The sequence below is a fragment of the Triticum urartu genome, chromosome 4A (genome assembly GCF_056163025.1).
Source record: "Triticum urartu cultivar PI428250 chromosome 4A, HENAU_Tu73, whole genome shotgun sequence".
Taxonomy (NCBI): Eukaryota; Viridiplantae; Streptophyta; class Magnoliopsida; order Poales; family Poaceae; genus Triticum; species Triticum urartu.
This window is the reverse complement of record NC_141876.1, coordinates 453,225,143-453,239,372: the sequence shown is the minus strand read 5'-3', so window position 1 is coordinate 453,239,372 and position 14,230 is coordinate 453,225,143.

Below are 14,230 nucleotides of genomic sequence, written 5' to 3'. Positions count from 1 at the left end.
TAGTTGAACTTCAGGGCCATGTCTGTTTGAACTTCACTGTGTTTTTGACGTGTTGTTTTTTGCACTGCGTGAAGTAGGTGAACTTCTGTGGCATGTCTGTTTTGAACTTCACTCTGTTTCACTTTATTGTATATTTCTTATATGAAATACACACCATGTAGTACGTCAACTTCCGGTTGTTATCACTTTTGAACTTCTCTCTGGTTTGAGAGAATTATTTTAGAACACAAAAAGACATATTTTTATGTATTTTGGACATCTAAATACACGGTCAACCTCTCTCACAAGAATTTTTTGAACTTTTCCTCGTTGAGCAATTGAACTTCTAGCAACCATTCTTTTCGTTTATGAGTTGTTTCTAACAGTGCACAAAATGGTGCTGTGTTTTTGATTTTTTTCAACAGGTAAATCCTAGGTTTTAATAAACTCCAAACTTCTCTGTTATTTCAATTTGAACTTCACATTTTTATATTTTTGAGTAAAGAATTGTATTCGATTTTTATACGGAAAAAATCTTAGTTTTGTAATAAACATTATACAAATTCTTTGTTATTTCGAACTGAACTTCTAGGTTTATTTGTTAGCAATGGGAAAAATTAAGTTTTTGTGATAAATATTGAACTGCTCCATTTTTTGAAATTGAACTTCTTGGTTTATTATTTATTATCGAGGAAATCGAATTTTTTCATATACATTGAACTATTGTATTTTTAAAATTGAACTTCTTGGTTTTTTCAATTTTGGACTTGGGTGGCGAACGCGGGAGACGCGGCGGCCGCGGTCGATCCTGTCGCGATGATGCCGTCCATGTCGGCTCCTGTGTCGTCGGTGTCGCCGAGGTGCGAGAAGGGCAGCGGTCCACGGCGGAGATGGGGCGTCGGTGTGGATGCGTAGGCGGGCGGCGAGTAGTTGTATGGAGGGTACTGCACGCCGACGAAGGCTGGCGAGGGTGTGCGCGTCGCGGGGTGGCCATGGGGGAAGGTCATGTTTGGGTTGAACCCACCGTGCGCGTCGCCGTCGGCGAAGCCGGGCGACGATGATCCCCATGGAGATCCGACGCCTTGCTGTCCCCAGGGCGCGTACTGGGCGTGGCTGATGATGGGTGGATTCATCATCCCCGCGTGGTCGACCGATGAGGAGGACGCCACCGCGCGCGTCGCGTTGTCGCGGGCCTTCTTGGCGATGGTCCTGTTCCGCCGGTCGGCGGTGACTGCGTCGCGTCGCTGAACTTCCACCCTCCACTCGGCGTTCGACATGCCCGGTGGCTTCAATGGCGGCGCCCTCAGCTTCCTCTGCTTCGGCTGGGCCACAGTGCCAGTCGTGGTTGCCGCCGCGCGCGGCATGGCGTACTTCTTCGGTGGCATGGCAACGACTGGAAGGCGAGCGGGAGGGGGTTTGGCAGGAGAAAGGGAGGGAATGGCGGGAGGAAGGCGAGCGAGCGGGAGGGATGCGAGGGAAAAGCGTCAAGAAACAGCGGGAAAAGGCCCTCGGGTCGCCGCCAGGGCGGACCCATGCGCCTTTTTCGCTTGTGCCGGCTCGCCAAGCGCCCCCCAGGGCGCCGGGTTCGGCCTCGGTCCGCCGGCACCAGTTTTGGCCCAAGCCGGTGAAAAACGGGCTTCTGGGGGCACGACTGGGCCGTTTTTTGGCACCGGCGCGGCAAAAATGCCTGGGGGGGGCCTGTTGGGGGCGCGGCTGGAGATGCCCTTATGATGTGCATTACCGAGAGGGCCCAGAGATACCTCTTTGATACTCGGAGTGACAAATCCTAATTTCGATCTATGCCAACCCAACAAACACCTTCGGAGACACCTGTAGAGCATCTTTTATAATCACCCAATTACGTTGTGACATTTGATAGGACACAAGGCATTCCTCTGGTATCCGGGAGTTGCATAATCTCATAGTCGAAGGAATATGTATTTGACATGAAGAAAGCGATAGCAATAAAACTGAATGATCATTATACTAAGCTAAGGGATGGGTCTTGTCCATCACATCATTCTCATAATGATGTGATCCCGTTCATCAAATGACAATACATGTCTATGGTTAGGAAACTTAACCATCTTTGATTAACGAGCTAGTCTAGTAGAGGCTTACTAGGGACATGGTGTTTTGTCTATGCATCCACACATGTATCAAGTTTTGGGTTAATATAATTCTAGCATGAATAATAAACATTTATCATGATATAAGGAAATATAAAATAACAACTTTATTATTGCCCCTAGGGCATATTTCCTTCAGTCTCCCACTTGCACTAGAGTCAATAATCTAGTTCACATCGCCATGTGATTTAACACCAATAGTTCACATCGCCATGTGACCAACACCCAAGGGTTTACTAGAGTCAATAATCTAGTTCACATCGCTATGTGATTAACACCCAAAGATTACTAAGGTGTGATCATGTTTTGCTTGTGAGAGAAGTTTAGTCAACGGGCCTGCAACATTCAGATCCGTATGTATTTTGCAAATTTCTATCTCTACAATGCTCAGCATGGAGCTATGATACATCCATTTTGCATCATGTTTTCCTACTTTTATTTATGATGTTTTTATGCATAATAATGCTTTTTGGAGTAATTCTAATGCCTTTTCTCTCATAATTTGCAAGGTACTCACAAAGAGGGAGAATTCCGGCAGCTGGAAATCTGGACCTGGAAAAGCTACGTCAGGCTACCTATTCTGCACAACTCCAAACAAGATGCAACTTTATGGAGAATTTTTATGGAATATATGAAGAATATTGGAGCAAATAAGTACTAGAGGGGGCCCACCAGGTGGGCACAACCCACCTGGGCGCGCCAGGGAGCCCAAGCGCGCCCCGGTGGGTTGTGCTCACCCAGGCCCACCTCCGGTGCCCATCTTATGATGTATAAGTCATTTTGACCTAGAAAAAGTAAGGCGAGGACTTTCGGGATGGAGCGCCGCCGTCTCGAGGCGGAACTTGGGAAGGAGCACTTTTGCCCTCCGGCGGAGCGATTCCGCCAGGGGAACTTCCCTCCCGGAGGGGGAAATCATCGTCATCATCATCACCAACAACTCTCCCATCTTGAGGAGGGAAATCTCCATCAACATCTTCATCAAAACCATCTCATCTCAAAACCTAGTTCATCTCTTGTGTTCAATCTTGTTACCGGAACTATAGATTGGTGCTTGTGGGTGACTAGTAGTGTTGATTACATCTTGTAGTTGATTATTGTATGGTTTATTTGGTGAAATATTATATTTTCAGATCCATTATGCTATTTAATACCCCTCTGATCTTGAGCATGTTTATCACTTGTGAGTAGTTACTTTTGTTCTTGAGGTCACGGGAGAAATCATGTTGCCAGTAAGCATGTGAACTTGATATGTGTTCGATATTTTGATAGTGTGTATGTTGTGATTCCCTTAGTGGTGTCATGTGAGCGTCGACTACATGACACTTCACCATATTTGGGCCTAAGGGAATGCATTGTGGAGTAGTTATTAGATGATGGGTTGCGAGAGTGACAGAAGCTTAAACCCTAGTTTATGCGCTATTCCATAAGGAACCGATTGGATCCAAAAGTTTAATGCTATGGTTTGGATTTATCCTTAATACTTTTCTCATAGTTTCGGATGCTTGCAAGGGGGTTAATCATATGTAGGAGGTCTGTTCAAGTAAGAACAACAACTAAGCTCCGGTCCACCCACATATCAAATTATCAAAGTAGCGAACACAAATCGAATCAACATGATGAAAGTGACTAGATGAAATTCCCGTGTGCCCTCAAGAACGCTTTGCTTACTATAAGAGACCGTTTTGGCCTATCCTTTTCCTCAAAAGGATTGGGCTACCTTTATGCACTTTTGTTACTATTATCATTACTTGCTCGTTACAAAATATCTTGCTATCAAACTACTTTGTTACTTACAATTTCAGCACTTGCAGACATTACCTTGCTGAAAACCACTTGTCATTTCCTTCTGCTCCTCGTTGGGTTCGACACTCTTACTTACCGAAAAGAGCTACAATTGATCCTCTATACTTGTGGGTCATCAAGGCTATTTTCTGGCCCCGTTGCCAGGGAGTGAAGCGACTTTGGTAAGGAAACATTTATATAGTGTGCTAAAATTTACTATCACTTGTTACGATGGAAAACAATCCTTTAAGGGGTTTGTTCGGGGTATCTTCACCTCGACCGGAACCACAATTAGCTACCCCTCAACCTACTGCACCTACTGAAAATATTGAATATTAAATTCCTTCGGGTATGATAGAACAACTGCTAGCTAGTCCTTATGCAGGAGATGGAACCGAACATCCTGATAGGCACTTGATATATGTGGACCAAATTTGTGGATTGTTTAAGCTTGCAGGTTTACTCGGAGATGAAGTTAATAAGAAGGTTTTCCCTTTATCTTTGAAGAGAAAAGCATTGGCATGGTATAGGCTATGCGGTGATATTGGATCTTGGAATTGGAATCGATTGAAATTGGAGTTTCACCAAAAAAATTATCCCATGCATCTAGTTCATCGTGATCGGAATTACATATATAATTTTCGGCCTCGTGAAGGATAAAGTATCGCTCTAGCTTGGGGGAGGATTAAGTCAATGTTATATTCATGCCCCAATCATGAGCTCTCAAGAGAAATTATTATTCAGAATTTTTATGCTCAGCTTTCTCGTGATGATCAACCCATGCTAGATACTTCTTGTACTGGTTCTTTTATGAAGAATACTATTGAATTCCGGTGGGATCTTTTGGAAAGAATTAAACACAACTCTGAAGATTGGGAACTCGATGAAGGTAAAGAGTCAGGTATTAAGCTTAAGTATGATTGTGTTAAATCATTTATAAATACCAATACTTGTCAAAAGTTTAACACTAAATATGGACTTGACTCTGAGATAGTAGCCTCCTTTTGTGAACCATTTGCTACGCATGTTGATCTCCCTAAAGAGAAGTGGTTTAAATATCACCCACTATTAAAGAAGAAATTAAAGAACCGAAACTATATAAGTAAGAAACTATACTTTATAATGTTGATCCAGTTGTTCCTACAGCTTATATTGAGAAACCACCTTTCCCTGTTAGGATAAAGGAACATGCTAAAGTTTCAACTGTGGTCAACAAAAGTTATATTAGAACACCTAAACCCGATGAACAAATTAAAGTAGAACTTGGAAGAAAATATAGATGGGCATGTTATTTACTTCTGTGAAGAAGCTGCTAGAATTGCCAAACCTGATAAAAAGGATAAACAAAGACCTGTTGTTGGCATGCGTGTTGTCTCAGTTAAAATAGGAGATCACCGTTATCATGGTTTATGTGACTTAGGTGCTAGCATGAGTGATATTACTTATTCCTTATATCAAGAAATTATGAATGACATAGCACTCGCAGAGATAGAATACATATATGCTACTATTAAACTTGCTAATAGAGATACTATATCACCAATTGGGATTGTTAGAGATGTTGAAGTCTTGTGTGGGAAAATAAAATACCCTACAGATTTTCTTGTTCTTGGTTCCCCACAAGATGAATTTTGTCCCATTATCTTTGGTAGACCTTTCTTGAACACCGTTAATGCTAAAATAGATTGTGAGAAGCAAACTGTCGGTGTTAGCTTTGGTGATGAATCTCATGAGTTTAATTTTTCCAAGTTTAGTAGAAAGCTTCATAAAAAGAATTTCCTGGTAAGGATGAAATAATTGGTCTTGCTTCTATTGCTATGCCTCCTACTGATCCTCTAGAACAATATCTGCTAGACCATGAAAATGATTTACATATGCATGAAAGAAATGAAATAGATAGATTTTCTTTGAACAACGTCCTCTGCTTAAACACAATTTGCCTATTGAAAATCTAGGAGGTCCTCCTTCACCTAAAGGCGATCCTGTGTTTAAACTAAAACAATTGCCAGACACTTTGAAATATGCTTATGTTGATGAGAAGAAGATATATCCTATTATTATTAGTGCTAACCTTTCAGAAGATGAAGAAGGATGATTATTGAAAGTTCTGAGGAAACACTGAGCTGCTATTGGATATACTCTTGATGATTTAAATGGCATTCGTCCCACTCTATGTCAGCACAAGATTAATATGCAACCGGATGCTAAACCCGTTGTTGATCACCAATGTCGGTTAAATCCGAAAATGAAGGAAGTGGTAAGAACAAAAATATTAAAACTTCTAGAAGCAGGTATAATCTATCCTATAGCTGATAGTAGATGGGCAAGTCTTGTTCATTGTGTCCCTAAGAAAGGAGGTATCACTGTTGTTCCTAATGATAAGAATGAATTTATTCCACAAAGAATTGTTGCATGCTATAGAATGGTAATTGATTTTAGAAAATTAAATAAAGCAACTAGAAAAGATCATTACCCTCTGCCTTTTATTGATCAAATGCTAGAAAGATTATCTAAGGACACACATTTTTTCTTCCTTGATGGATACTCTGGTTTTTCACAAATACATGTTTGTCAACCTGATCAAGAAAAGACCACTTTCACTTGTACCTTTGGAACTTATGCTTATAGATGTATGCCTTTTGGTTTATGCAATGCACCTACTACCTTTCAAATATTTATGACTGCTATATTCTCTGACTTTTGTGAAATGATTGTTGAGGTTTTCATGGATGACTTTTCTGTTTATGGGAAGTCTTTTGATGATTGTTTAAGCAATCTTGATCGAGTTTTGCAGAGATGTGGACAAACAAATCTTGTCTTGAATTGGGAGAAGTGCCACTTTATGGTTAATGAAGGCATTGTCTTGGGTCATAATTTTTTTGAAAAAGGTATTGAAGTGGAAAAAGCTAAGGTTGATGCAATTGAGAAAATGCCATGTCCTAAAGATATCAAAGGTGTTCGTAGTTTCCTAGGTCATGCTGGTTTCTATAGGAGATTTATCAAAGACTTTTCTAAAATTTCTAGGCCTCTTATAAACCTTTTGCAAAAGGATGTTCCTTTTGTTTTTGATGATGATTGTTTAGAAGCCTTTCAAACACTCAAGAAAGCTTTAATTTCTGCACCTATCGTTCAACCACCTGATTGGAACTTGCCTTTTGAAATTACGTGTGATGTTAGTGATTATGATGTTGGTTCTATTCTAGGACAAAGAGTTGATAAGAAACTAAATGTCATTCATCATGCTAGTAAAACTCTAGACAGTGCTCAACAAAATTATGCTACTACTAAAAAAGAATTTCTAGGAGTGGTGTTTGCTTGTGATAAATTTAGATCTTACATTGTTGGTTCGAAAGTAATTGTTCACACCGACCATGCTGCTATTAAATATCTTATGGAAAAGAAAGATGCTAAACCTAGACTTACTCGATGGGTTCTCTTGCTACAAGAATTTGATTTACATATCACTGATAGAAAAGGAGCTGAGAACCCCGCAGCTGATAACTTGTCTAGGCTTGAAAATGTGCTTGATGACCCACTACCTATTGATGATAGTTTTCCTGATGAGCAGTTAGCTGCAATAAATGTTGCTCATAACACTCCTTGGTATGCTGACTATGCTAATTACATTGTTGCTAAATATTTACCACCTAGCTTTACATACCAGCAAAAGGAAAAAATCTTCTATGATTTAAGACATTACTTTTGGGATGACCCACATCTTTATGAAGAAGGAGTAGATGGTATTAATTATTAGACGTTGTGTACCTGAGCATGAACAGGGACAAATCCTATGGAAATGTCACTCCGAAGCATATGGAAGACATCATGCTGGAGATAGAACTGCTCACAAGGTATTGCAATTTGGATTTTATTAGCCTACTCTCTTCAAGGATGCCCGTAAGTTCGTCTTATCTTGCGATGAATTTCAAAGAATAGGTAATATTGGTAAGCGTCAAGAAATGCCTATGAATTATTCACTTGCTGTTGAACCATTTGATGTTTGGGGATTTGATTACATGGGACCTTTTCCTTCCTTTGATGGGTATACGCATATTTTGGTTGATGTTGATTATGTTACACTACTGCAGGATACTGCTAACGCGACACTACGATCAGAGACCCTTCGACGAAACTGTGTTTGATGCAATAATCACAAATGGTGGTGTGAAAACCCGTCAAAAAGGTGCAAAACATTTGTGATGGAGGATGCATCAAACACGGTTCAGATTTTAGTTGCGTGTGCAATGCAGGGCATACGGTTCAATTCAATTAACTGTTTGTGACGAGGAAGAACAAAAGAAACGAGCAGCCAGATGAAGGTGTGTTCGATATATAGCATACGGTTCACTCGGATGAACTATTTGTGATTAGGCAACACAAAAGAAACAATCAGCCAGATCAAGGTCTGTGCGATATACGGCATGCGGTTCACTCGGATGGATTGTTTGTGTTGAGACAAGAGAACAAAAATGGTCCAATATAACAAGATGTGTGTGATACGCAGCAAACAGGTATGTAATCAGAAATTTGTGCGAAGACCGGTAATAACACAGACGGTTGCTGCTAATAAGACGCGTGTGTTGTGCGATGGGATTGCATATAGAACCACAACATATATATATATATTGTGGATTAGAATAACTATTTGGATCACAGGCAGCCCTATAAGGGCCCGATTGCTCCTTCCCGAACTCACGAACCCGCAGAAAAAAAGAAAGGCCACGCCCTGGCACACTCGTGCACCACCTCCCCCCGATCCCCAACCTCTAGATCTATCGAGCTGTCACTCCCCAGCCATAACCGCCACTGGCCCCTGGCTCCGGCGCGCCTCCAGGTACCGGTGCCGGTGCACCTCCAACAACTGGCCACCCCGGCGCCGTCGCCGCCTCTTGACCCCGCCGCGCATCCCGCCGCCAGCCACCACGACCTCGACGGGCTTCCTGCAGCCGGCCACCCCGACCCCAACGGGCCTCCCGTCGGTGGCCATCACAGCTCCGTCACAGCCCCCCCCCCCCCCCCCCGAGCTCGACGCGCCTGCCACTGCCAGCCACCCCGACCCTGGTCCCATCGGATCAGCCGTCCTCGTGCTACCGAGGCTAGATCTCGGCCTCTCCTACCCCCACCTCTTCTTGTCGCCGGCGCGTCGTGCGGCTGGAGCACGCGCAGATCCGGTGCTGGAGCTCGAGCTCTCGCCGCGTGGCCCTTCCCCTGCACCACCCTTCACCGGAGCCCCTGACCCAGATGTCGGCCAAATGCCCTGCCGCCTAGTACCTGATGGCAGTACATGCTTGTGCAGTGCGCTTCCTACTGTTGTCCAGCTGCATGCCCGTGAAGATCCCCGCGCTGCCACAACTTTCAGTCACTTGAATTCAGTTCAACCCGCCCAGCCACATCAGTTCAATTGTGTGTTTTGAAGAGAAAACAGAGACGGCTGAAAATTTGTAGCAGTTCGATGTATCTCAAAGTGGAAGGAATCAAGTTGGAAAAAGTTGCTTCCACCCATTCATCCTCAGCCACCATCAGACTTGCAAGATGGGTCACTTCCAACGCCTACCAGCAAAAGTCCTCCACAGGCACCAGCTTGTGCCCGGCGAGGTTTGACGTCTCTGTGATGATTCGTAGAAACGGGGTCACTACTGAAGTCCTGGTCATCTTCTTCCTCGTATGAATGGGTGTTTCCTTGCTCGTCGCTAAATTGGGTGCATCTAACGCCATTAAAAAAACTGGTTGCAGCTCATCCCAACCATACAACGTCCGCTCTTGTGCTCGGCCTCATCTCCCGACCATGCACTAGGTTCGTGGCTAAACTGATGGAGCTGTTTTAACCTTACTACTACTGCTAAGTACTAGCGCAGTGTAGTGAAGAGAGAAAATGGCTGAAAATTCAGAGATTTCACGGCTAAAAGTTTAGAAAAAATAGAGACATGGAATAGTTGTGGTGTTCGTTGACGTCTGTTGAGTAGTAGCGCTAAAGCTATCTACTACTCATCCATAAGCGATCTGCTCAAAGTTCAGACAAAAGGGTGAAAAGTTCAGAATAGAAAGACATAATAGTTGTGTCTTTGGTCATGTGTGTTGAGTGGATACGGATAAGACAAATGAAGTTGTGGTGGAGAAGGTCGCTGCTTCTCACATGGCCCATGTTTGACTTTGCTAGGGGTAGTAAAATTAAGTTTTATTACTTTACCCTTAATCTAACTTACACCAAAGATGGCACAGTATAGTGGAGATATTTATTGTTACGCATATTCTTCTACACCAAACAAGGCTAATGCAAAAAAATTGTGTTGTCAAGAAAGACGTGTGTGCGTGAGTGCATACGGTTTTGGATAGAGTGTGTCCAATAGTATTAAATAATGAAAACACGAAGTTTAAAAATAAAAAAACAAGAAGTTCAAATTTTAAAAATTGAGTAGTTCAAAATTTATGAAAAAGGATTTTCACCATTTCTAAATAAAAAACTATAGAAGTTCAGATTGAAAAAAATGGACCAGTTCAATATTTATTACAAAACTAGTATTATTACGTTACTAAACAAATAAACCAAGAAGCCCAAATTACAATAATAAAGAAGTTCTATATTTATAAAAAACTCAGATTTTTTAAAGAATAAAATCGAGAAGTTCAAATAAAAATGAAGTAATTTGATATATACGGAAAACTCAAAATCTTATCGTTTCTAGGAAAAATAAAAGTATGAAGTTCAATTTTTTTGAAAAATGTTTGATCCTTATTTAAATACATATTTTCATTACATAAAAGTATGAAACTCAAATCCTTTTTGTTTCTAATAAAAAAGAAAAGTAAGTTCAAATTATAAAACATGTTTGACACTTATTAAAAAGAAAATTTTTATGCTTATTTAAAATAAAACTAAGAAGTTCAAATTAAAATAACATAGAAGTTTGAATGTTATAAAAAATTCAGATTCTTTTTATTACTAAAGATTAAAATGAAGAAGTTCAAATTAAAAATTAACCATTAATTTTTTTAATTGAAATGAAGAAGTTCGAACTTTAAAAACAAAGCACCTAGATATTTCTATACGAAGAACGAAACAAGGCTTGCCTAGAATAATGTTACCTCTCGAAGTTCATATTTAATAAAGTGGAGAGTTCAACAAAAATGAGAAAACAAAAAAAAGACACATATGTTTGTACAAAAAAATCTCATGAATTTTCCCGTATTTGGAAAATTGATTTTCCTCATTTCTAAAATAACCTAGAAGTTCAAATTTAAAATTTTCATCATTTCAAAAATTATATAAAAAACATGGATTTCCCCGTTTCTAGAAAAACTTAGATTTCTAAATTTAAAAGAAAAAGAAGTGCAATGTTTATTACAAACCCCAAGAAGGTCAAAAAAACAAAGCATCTCAACACAAATTTATATAAAAAGGATTTTATCTGTTCAAAAAACCCTAGAAGTTTAAATCAAAAAATGGAGCAGTTCGATGGTTATACAAAATTCACATTTTCCTCATTATTAAGGAATGAAAAACAAGAAGTTCAATTATAAAAAATAGAGCAGTACAAAAATACGTGACAGAAGTTCATGGTGAAAACAGCGGGAAGTTCAACCACTATACGGAATGCGTTTCAGATAAGAATATAAGAATAGAAAACAAAAGGCTTAAAATCCTTGTTGCAATATGAAAGCACAAGTGCTCCCTAAGTGGTTTTGATAATTGATGACAACATATCTTTTGTTGGACTAACATTTCGATCTAGCATGTTTCAGATAAGTTCAACAATGGAGTGGCATGGACTAAAGGTTGTGGGAACTCCTTCAAGATGCTAAGGACAAAGGATTGGCTAAAGCTTCAAGCTCAAGACTCCTCATTTTACATTTTAGTGATCCAAGATCACATTGAGTCTTTAGGAAAAGCCAATACTATCAAGGAGGGATGAGGTGTTGCTTAATGAGCCTCTTGCTTCATGTGCTTAGTGATATGCTCCAAAACCCTCAACTACTTTCCCATATCTACATATGACCTAAACCCTAAGCCAAACTCGGTCCTACCGATTCTTCCTATCCGGCGCCACCGAGTTTCACTTGTCATAAGCCACTGCCAAACCCTAGCAATTCGGTTCTACCGATAGGGATCTCGGTCTCACCGAGATGGGATTGCAAACTCTCTGTTTCCCTTTGTAACTTTTCGGTCTCACCGAAAGAGCAAATCGGTCCCACCGAGTTTGCCTGACCAACTCTCTGGTTAGCCAATTACCAAATTCGGTCTCACCGAGTTTGTGTAATCGGTCTCACCGAGATTACGTTATGCCCAAACCCTAACCATATCGGTCCAACCGAGTTGCATGTCAATCCCACCGAAAATCTCTAACGGTCACTAGGTCTACATTTTCGGTCCGACCGAGTTTGTTGATTCGGTCCCACCGAGATTGGAAAACTATGTGTAACGGTTGGATTTTGTGTGGAGGCTATATATACCCCTCCACCTCCTCTTCATTCGAAGAGAGAGCCATCAGAACACATACACCATTCCAACTCATATGTTCTGAGAGAGAACCACCTACTCATGTGTTGAGACCAAGATATTCCATTCCTACCATATGAATCTTGATCTCTAGCCTCTCCAAGTTGCTTTCCACTCAAATCTTCTTTCCACAAAATCCAAATCCTATGAGAGAGAGCTGAGTGTTGGGGAGACTATCATTTGAAGCACAAGAGCAAGGAGTTCATTACCTACACACCATTTGTTACTTCTTGGAGAGTGGTGTCTCCTAGATTGGCTAGGTGTCACTTGGGAGCCTCCGACAAGATTGTGGAGTTGAACCAAGGAGTTTGTAAGGGCAAGGAGATCGCCTACTTCATGAAGATCTACCGCTAGTGAGGCAAGTCCTGTGTGGGCGATGGCCATGGTGGGATAGACAAGGTTGCTTCTTCGTGGAACCTTTGTGGGTGGTTGCTTCTTCGTGGACCCATCGTGGGTGGAGCCCTGTGTGGACTCGCGCAACCGTTACCCTTTGTGGGTGGAGCCCTCCGTGGACTCTCGCAACCGTTACCCTTTGTGGGTTGAAGTCTCCATCAACGTGGATGTAGGATAGCACCACCTATCCGAACCACGGGAAAAACATCCGTGTCTCCCATTGCGTTTGATCTCTCCAAACCCTTCCCTTTACGTTCTTGCAAGTTGCATGCTTTACATTCCGCTGTTCATATACTCTCTGCATGCTTGCTTGATATGTATTGTGTGTGTTGAAATTGTGCCTAAACTCCACTTAAACCGAAAAAGCTTAAAAATTGCAACTTTAGCATTAAGTGTCTAATCACCCCCCTCTAGACACATCTACTTCTAGATCCTACACAATAAGTTCACATGCTCCTCCTAGCATAGTTCAAAATTCATGTGTGAGACGTCCGTCGTTCGTTGAAAAAGGCAAAAAACAACGTTGTTTTACCATTTTAAAAACTGCTCTCAAATGACAATAAATTTGTAACACTTGTCTACATGAAAAACTTGCTGCTATTCATAAGCTTTCCAACGGTATATTATGTGCTACATTTCAATGAACGATTTAAATTTTTCATGTATACTATTTAAACCACGTTTTCTTGCATTAAAAAATTTTCTTTTGAACCATCACGAGTATGAAAAACTGATCAAACGCGGGAAAGTTCCGTATTTTCAACAGCTTTTCATTGATATATCATTTGCTCAATTCCGGTAAGTGGTTTGAGAGTTACGGGCAAGAAATAAAAAAGCAAAGACTAAAAGTTTGTTGATATAAGTTCAAGTCCCCCGTTGGAGAAAGTTAAAAAAATATTGTGAGAGAGGTTTATACAAAAGAAATACCATTTGTGTAACACTTGACGAATGGATGAGAAAATTACAAATGAAAAATACGCCACAGAAGTTCAACATGAAAACAACAGGAAGTTCACCTACCACACTGAATGAATATTAGATGAAAAACTTTTAAAATCGTCGTGAGTATGAAAAAATGATCAACACGGGAAAGTTGCGTGTTTACAACAACTTTACATCGGTATATCACTTGCTCAATTTCGATGAGTGGATGGAGAGCTATGAGTAGTGGATGGAGATCCACGAGCAAAAAAAGCACATGCAAAACAGAGTGAAGTTCAAGTAGACATGACGAGAAGTTCAGGTTCTTCACGGGGTGCATTTTCGAAGAATCTGTTTCGTGATAAAGGCAGGACGAAAGATCTCGCCATTTTTGAAATTACTTGAAAACGGCTAGGAATCACAGAAAACCATCAACATGAAAAAGTTTTGCATTTTCCTTAGCTTTTTAGTGGTATTTTATTTGCCCCATTCCGATGAAGTTTGTAGAAATTACGGCGAAAATACGTTTTTA